Here is an 8,432-nt window from a genome sequence, read left to right as displayed (position 1 = left end):
TTTATTTCTAATTTCAGAGTTTCTCTTGCTCCTGTCTAGACACTTCGGAGAAAAACAAATTCAGGTCACCAGTAAAGTTATGTTCTATAATAAGAGAAGACTTGTGCTAAATCACTTGTAAAGACATTAACTGTCATCTGCCTGAAGAGTGTTCCCTCACCAAGCTTCTGCAGATCTTCTGAGGTACCAGAAATAGTGGTTAGTTCTCACATGCTGTTCTGCTTCAGCTAGCTTCATGTGGCCACCTGCAGAAATAGTTCTTGGTTTCTCTTCCTTGTCTAGATGCTGGTCAAGGCAGCTTTCAGAACAACACAGATTTTCATATTCCCATTCACACGTGCAAAGTGAATTAGGGTACCAAAGAATTACCTAGATTATTCAATCTGTAAAATCCTTTGCCTCAATTGAGTGAATATTGTATTTCAACACTTTTTCCAGCTACATATTTATACTATAATGGGAACCCATTTATACTATATATACTATTTATACTATAATAGTAGGAGTTGCAGAATCATAAGAAATTCAGGGCTGGGCGCGGTGGCTCACGCCTGTAATCCCAGCACTTTGGGAGGCCGAGGTGAGCGGATCACGAGGTCAGCAGCTCGAGACCAGCCTAACCAACATGGTGAAACCCTATCTCTACTAAAAATACAAAAATTAGCCAGGTGTGGTGGTGTGTGCCTGAAATCTCAGCCACTCGGGAGGCCGAGGCAAGATAATCACTTGAACCCGGGAGCTGGAGGTTGAAGTGAGCCGAGATTGTGCCACTGCATGCCAGCCTGGGCAACAGAGCGAGACTCCATCTCCAAAAAAAAGAAAAAAAAAAAAAAAAAGGAAGGAAAGAAATTTAGAAGACACAACCACAAGAGCTTTCCTTTATGTATTTATTAAGGAGACAGGGTCTTGCTTGTCACCCAATGTGGAGTACAGTCTCATGATCCTAGCTTACTGTAGCCCCAAACTAAGTGATCCTCCAGCCTCAGCCTCCTGTGTAGCTGGGACTACAAGGTGCATGCCATGTTGGCTACTCTTTTTTTTTTTTTTTTTTTTAAGTAGAGATGGTTGAGGGGAGAGGGGTCTCACTTTGTTGTCCAGGCTGGTCTTGAACTTCTGACTTCAAGCGATCCTCCTGCTTTGCCGCCTAAAATGCTGGGATTACAGGCATGAGCCACTGTGCCCAGCCTTGGACCTTCTAATTGTAAAGATGCAAAAAGACCCATATAATATACATAATATACATCATAATATATACATAATATACATCATCTCATTTTATATATTCACTGTATTAATTTTTCTGTTAAAAAAACTATGCTCATTTAGTGTTTTATGTTGTTTTTTTCAAAAATTAGTGATTTTGAATTGTGGGCCTAATTAGCAAAAATTGAAATGTGTTAAAGTAATTTAAACATCTATAGGGGATTTGTATCAAATGGAGTCTGCTCTCAGTTGTTTTTTTTTAAACTTTTAGTATTTTATTTTTAATACAGACAGAGTGTCACTATGTTTTCCAGGCTGGTCTCGAACTCCTGAGCTCAAGCAATACTCCTGCCTAGGCCTCCCAAGTGCTAGGATTACAGGCATGAGCCACCATGCCCAGTCTCTACTCTCAGTTCATTTTCTAAGCAATTTGTAACAAGCCAGTATTGTTGCTGAACTTGATACCAGCATGAAGAATATCTGGATTGCAGGGTTCTTTCCTTAAAGGTATACTGCAGGGACAAGAGATGTGCTGAGTTTTATGTGGTCTTCAGAGATGGAGAAGGGTGTGATTCCTAGCATTATTTGGCATCTTTCTACACTCATCTGGGTTTTCTCTTAGATTTATAAAAAGGCCAGTGTTGGGCATTCTGACAAAGTCTAGGTTAAATGCTAATCAAGGCACTAGAGTATATATTTGAAGTTTGTGTGTTAACACCTATGTGTTCAGGGCAACAAACTACTAGTGTCAGTAGTTAGCTGCCAGTAGTTAGCTGCTCTGAACACTTAGGCTACCTAAATATACATCAGATTTCTCCCTAGAGAAAAAAAAAAATCAATCTTTTGTTTGTCTTCTCCAAAGAGGAATCAATTAATGAACTCGTTCTGCCCCCAAAGTAAAAGTTCAGAATAAGTGTATTAACTCAATGCAATGTTCAACATTGTTTGAAAAATCTGAAGTATTTTTATAATTTTATTTTTTTCTTTTCCTTTTTTACCTTTCACACACTTGAATCTAAACTATTTTTAACTTGAAGAATGGACAGTTATTTTTCTTTGTGTTTTAAAATACAACATGTACCAGGAAAGGGAGATGGAAGTAAAAATAAATAAATAAAATACATCACGATCTTCAGATAGGTGGATTTTGGAAAGCAATCTATGATTTTCTAATTCTCTAGTGCTCAGAGTCTCTTCTAAAACCTAGTTCTTCCTATATAATTTTTGCTAATGGATAGAAAAACTTGTGGGGTATTCGGGGGAATTAATTAAACATTGAAGACATAAAAGCACACAAGAGATGACTTTTATTGTAAAGTCATGCTGTCATCAAATGATGTGATTTCTTCCTTGGTGAGGGCAGTTTTCAGGCTACCACAGCTGCCTCTGGTCATGTCATGGTCGAGTTCTGGCACTGCCAGCTGATGTTACTGGTGGTTTACTCATATGGAATTAAATGTCTGTGTTACCACAGTAAGTTCACATTAGTCTTTGCATTTCATTATCAAGAATGCACTGGTAACTGGCGGGAAACTTCTATTTGAAGCACAGTAATCAGAACATTTTCTTGTTGTTAAAAGCACTCTTACTTCTTCCCTACTTTCATTTAAATCTATCTAAAGGAAAAAGAGCATTTTGTATTCCATACAAAAGAAGTTTTAGACATTGGGGATTACTATAGTTTCTCTGTGTTATAAACGATCTCCATTCTTTATATGTCATTCCATGAACTTTTATTTAATTTGGAGGAAATCCATAGCATTCACTCGTATATCAGAGGCTGTGACATCCTGGCTAAAGCTATTGAAGTTGGCAGCATCATTTCCTCTTCCCAAATTCCTTTTTTGGTAAGTTTAAGGAGAAGCACAAATTGAGGGTGCAACTTTGTTTCCCGTAGTTTTGAACTGGCAGGTTGTCCCTGGGATTTGTGGCTGCCTACTTGAACAATCCCTTAGGACAAACACCATTCACATTTCATGGCTCTCACTAGGAATCATTAACAGCTCAGTGCAGAGTTTTGCTTTTCACTTAACTTGTAAGAGAATGAAGAGGCCCTGCCAAGGTTCAGAAAAGGATAACAAAGCATAAGCCCCTTAATGGGATGAACTAACATAAAAGTCTAAGTATATGGAGCTCTTTCCCACAAGTAGGACCTGATTCAGGGACTGGTATTCAGGCTGACAATCACCATATACAGGAAACAGTAATATAAATGAAAGTAATTTCCTTGAAATGAGCCAAGTTATGGGGTTTGGGAAAATAAGGATCTATCTGTTAGCTTTGCTAAGATCAGGACCTTTGATTTACAGTGCTTTCCATGAAATGGTATATTTTTATTGAGGAGAATCATAGGATCTAGAAAGTATTGACTTTAGTGAAGCACTATTCGAATTCAGCTTTAAGCAGGCTGAAATAGCTTTTTATATTATTGAAATGTCTCCATATATAGTTGTTGGTTAATTAACAGATCTCATAAAATGGCATTTTTATACCACGCATGGCAAAGCAGTTGACAAGCGATTGTAATATTAAAACAGAACTTCTGGCCTGGCCCTGATTCCTTTGTTATGGTGTTGTAATCATCTTCAGCCTGTTTGCCACAGCACTGAGCTAGCCAGTGGTTTTCAGGGGTCCTTAGGATAGATCTCAGCTTCAAGACTAGATGAGGGTAGCCACTTAAATCCTGAGGTCGTTGCCTCATCCAGGCAGTTGAGGAGACTTGCAAAACTTTCCTGCTATACTCAGATGTAGTTCTTCTTGTCTGCTTAAATATTCAGATATTCTGAATCAGTGATTGCTCTCAAATACCTCCAGGAACCAGGCAGAGAACTTACAGGAGTGAAGTGGCCTGGGGAGAGAGTGATGAACTTGAGAGTGAATGTCCATCTCAGTGGAGAAGTCTTTATCCCACTCCAGCTTTTTGTTGCTAGCTGAGATGTTGGCCCAGTGTTGTCAGTGTTCCAAAGCGTGAGAAACATATGGGCTTTGATGTATAATCTCCCAATTTTTAAATGATGCTAATTTGATTAAAAACAATTCTTATACAGGCAAAATATGACACAATGGTGTCCACACCTGAACCCTGGGCTCCTCTTTGGCATCTAATATAAATTAAAACAACTGAGTTCTCAGAGCTGAGCTATTCACCTGAAGGTCCACCATGGGTGCTAAGTCACTTCCCTACTGGAGCAGTTTCTGTCTGGTGGCCTGGGGTGTGACAAGCAAGGGTGGAGTTGGGAAACAGGCTAGCTCAGGTTTTAGGACTATGGGGAGATGTCTTAGTTGGCATATCCGATCATCTGAGGCTACCTCATATCTGTGAAACATCTCCAGCTCCTGATTTCCATTGTATGGTGAATGGAATGTATGGTGATGGGCACGAAAACAATGGCATCTCAACCTTTCTTTTTTTTTTTTTTTGAGATGGAGTCTCGCTCTGTTGCCCAGGCTGAAGGGCAGTGGCGTGATTTTGGCTCACTGCAAGCTCCGCCTCCCGAGTTCACCACATTCTCCTGCCTCAGCCTCCCGAGTAGCTGGGACTACAGGCGCCCGCCACTACGCCCAGCTAATTGTGTGTGTGTGTGTGTGTGTTAGTAGAGACGGAGTTTCATCGTGCTAGCCAGGATGGTCTTGATCTCTTGACCTCGTGATCTGCCCGCCTCGGCTCTCAACATCTCAACCTTTCTCAAAGGTGACATCTTGTACACCGTAGTAGCATAATGGGAAATTCAGACAGGCACGTCATATCAGACCCTTTCCAAATGCTGGTTCTGCCTTCATCTTTCCATTCTAAAATTTCTTCAAAAATTAAAAGCTTAAGGTGGGTGCGGTGGCATGTGCTTGTAATCCTGGTTACTCTGGAGGCTGAGATGGGAGGATCACTTGAGGCCAGAAGTTTGAGAGTTTGGTAGAGACCTTGTCTACCAAAAAAAAAAAAAAAAAAAAAAAAAGTTAGCCAGGTGTGGTAGTCCCAGCTACTCAGAAGGCCAAAACTGGAAAATTCATTTGAGCCCAGAAGTTTGAGGCTTCAGTGAGCTATGATTGAGCTGCTGCACTGTAGCCTGAGCAACAGAGCAAGACCCTGTCCTGAAAAAAAGAAAAAAAACAAAAGCTTAGGTGACATAGTGAGACCCCCTCACCCAGTGGGGCATATATTTATATATATAAATATAAATAATATATATATAAATAAATGAAAGCTTATAAATGTATTGGCAAGTCTGACTTTCGCACTTTTCAATTAGCTATACACAACAGTACTGTGAAGTGTGTATTACTATCAGTGCCCAGAGGATGCAGCACATCTGAGGCTAATGAGAGGTGAAACAACTTCCCCACATAACGAGTCACCAGTGAAGCTGGCTTTGCCTTTCCATTACACAGTGAAGCCTGGAAAACTTCCCCAGGCTTCCCCAGATTTATGATCATAGATTCACTGAGTTGGAAGAAACCTTAGAGATTAACCTGCCCAACTGTCCCATTTCAGAGATAAGTGACTCACTCTTGACTCCTACTCATTTCTCTTGTCCTTGTCTATTTTGAAATCATAGTTGTGCTAGCAAGACAATGTTGAAAAGTGAAAGGTTTGTGTTGCTGGTTTTATTGCTATTTTTACCTCTCCAGCTTTATTTCTCCTAGATCCCGCCAGATTGCCTTTAGACCCTTCGACTACTGTCCCTTGCTAACTTTTACAACTGAGATAAATGGAATGCACGTGTTTGAAATTACAATGATTTTGCTTCTGCAGCAGTGTGAATGTCGGTTGAATTTAGGGGGAGTGGCAGATCAAAGCAGAAGGGCGTGGCACATGTTAATGAAAATGTGGTGTTTGACCAAACACAACCCACCAGAGGATAAAATCGCAGGCTGTGATTTCAGTGGATGGTGGAGTTTTGTGTGGTCAGTCACTGGACTGACCAAGACGTCACTGGAAACCCAAGAAAGAACTTATTTTGTGCAATCCGGCCCGTGTTGTTGTTTATTTTGATTACACAAAGCTCAAGGGCTCTTTTAACATTAAGAATGCTTATTTCAGCTAAAGTACTGATTAGGGTTATGATTTCCCTTTTAAAAATTTCCTTTCCTCTTTCTGGGATTGCACTGTGGTCTCCTACACACTTCTTCTTACTTTCCTGTAATTTCTTTCTATCCAGAAAATAATTAGCATTTCAACATAGATATAACAAATGCTGTAATATCAGTGCTACCTTTGTGGTGTGATGTACAGGAAGAATCATGGAGTTTTTTGCTGTTGTTGTTATTTTCGAGACAGGGTCTGGCTCTCTCACCCAGGATGGGGTGCAGTGGCATGATCTTGGCTCACTACAACTCTGCCTCCCGGCCTCAAGCAATCTTCCCGTCTCAGTCTCCCAGTCTCCCACCATGCCCGGCTAATTTTTGTATTTTTTTTTTTTTTGTAGCGATGTGGTCTTGCCATGTTGTCCATGCTGGTCTTGAAATTTTGAGCTCAAATGATCTGCCTGTCTGGCAAAGTGCTGGGATTGCAAGTGTGAGCCACAGAGCCCAGTCAGGAAGAATCGTTTTTGCAGCAGGACTTTGGTCATCCAACGAACGTCAGGATCTTTCTTGTAATGTAAAGTAGAAGGGAGAAATATCAATGGGATTTCTAGTATATGAAGATTTTTCCCCTGCATAGAAGGAAATATATTAAGTCAGAGTAGTCAGTTTGGCCTGTGTTTGAATTCTGTCTCTACCGCACAGTAAGTAGGTGGCCCTGGCGAAGTTATTCAACCTAGCTGAAATGCAGTTCATTTCTTTATGAAATAGTGATAGGTCGGGCGTGGTGACTCATGCCTGTAATCCTAGCACTTTGGGAGGCCGAGGCGGGCAGATCACTTAAGCTCAGGAGTTCCAGACCAGTCTGGCCAACATGGTGAACTCTGTCTCTACAAAACATACAAAAAATTAGTTGGGTGTGGTGGCCTGTGCCTGTAATGCCAGCTATTTGGGAGGCTGAGGCAGGAGAATCGCTTGAACCTGGGGGGCAGAGGTTGCAGTGAGCCATGATCACCCCACTGCACTCCAGACAGAGTGAGACTCAGTCTCAAAAGAAAAAAAAAAAATAAATAAATCGCTGATCTGCAGGTTCCTGCTCCTGACTCACGGCTGTTGGCTCTTGTGAGGAACAGTCAGTCAGGAAGCTGACGTCGCAGCCATGGCTTTTAAGAATACTGGGCACTTTGGGAGGCCAAGGCAGGCGGATCACGAGGTCAGGAGATCGAGACCATCCTGGCTAACACGGTGAAACCCCATCTCTACTAAAAAATACAAAAAAAAAAAAAAAAAAAAAAAAAAAATTAGCCAGGTGTGGTGGCCGGTGCCTGTAGTCCCATCTACTTGGGAGGCTGAGGCAGGAGAATGGCGTGAACCCAGGAGGCGGAGCTTGCAGTGAGCCGAGATCACACCACTGCACTTCAGCCTGGGCGACAGAGTGAGACTCCGTGTCAAAAAAAAAAAAAAGAAAAAAAAAAAAGAGAATTCCGGAAACACACCCCTGGAGCGGTAGGTGGCAATTCACTGAATTCAAATCACTGTAACGAGCCGCAAAGTAAAATCCCTGGAGAATGTGTGTGCTGACTTGATCAGAGGAGCAAAGGAAAATAATCTCAAAGTGAAAGGACCAGTTAGAATGCCTACCAAGACTTTAAGAATAACTACAAGAAAAAAAGCTCCTTGTGGTGAAGGTTCTAAGACATGGAATCGTTTTGGGATGAGAATCCACAAGCGACTCGTTGACTGGCACAGTCCTTCTGAGATTGTTAAGTAGGTTACTTCCATCAGTATTGAGCCAGGAGTTGAGGTGGAAGGCACCATTGCAGATGCTTAAGTAAACTATTTTAATAAATTGATTACCAGTTATTAAAAAAAATAAAATAGTGATAATACTAACTTCAAAGACTGTTGTGAGATTTAAATAGGATTATATTTGGCTGGGTGCAGTGGCTCATGCTTATAATCCCAGCACTTTGGGAGGCCGAGGCGGACAGCTCATGAGGTCAGGAGATCGAGACCATTCTTGCTAACACGGTGAAACCCCATCTCTACTAAAAAAATACAAAAAATTAGCTGGGTGTGGTGGCACCCGCCTGTTGTCCCAGCTACTCAGGAGGCTGAGGCAGGAGAATCACTTGAACCCGGGAGGTGGAGGTTGTAGTTGGCTGAGATCACGCCACTGCACTCCAGCCTGGGCGACAGAGTGAGACTCTGTC

General features: G+C 41.5%; 1 pseudogene; it reads left to right on the top strand.

Annotated features, from left to right (window-relative positions):
• Positions 1-2,600: 2,600 nt before the first annotated feature.
• LOC139356063 (small ribosomal subunit protein uS10-like) lies at positions 2,601-8,207 on the top strand (annotated as a pseudogene).
• The last annotated feature ends 225 nt before the right edge of the window (positions 8,208-8,432 follow it).

Source organism: Macaca nemestrina, chromosome 1 (genome assembly GCF_043159975.1).
Source record: "Macaca nemestrina isolate mMacNem1 chromosome 1, mMacNem.hap1, whole genome shotgun sequence".
Lineage (NCBI taxonomy): Eukaryota > Metazoa > Chordata > Mammalia > Primates > Cercopithecidae > Macaca > Macaca nemestrina.
This window is presented reverse-complemented; position numbering and strand designations above follow the sequence as displayed.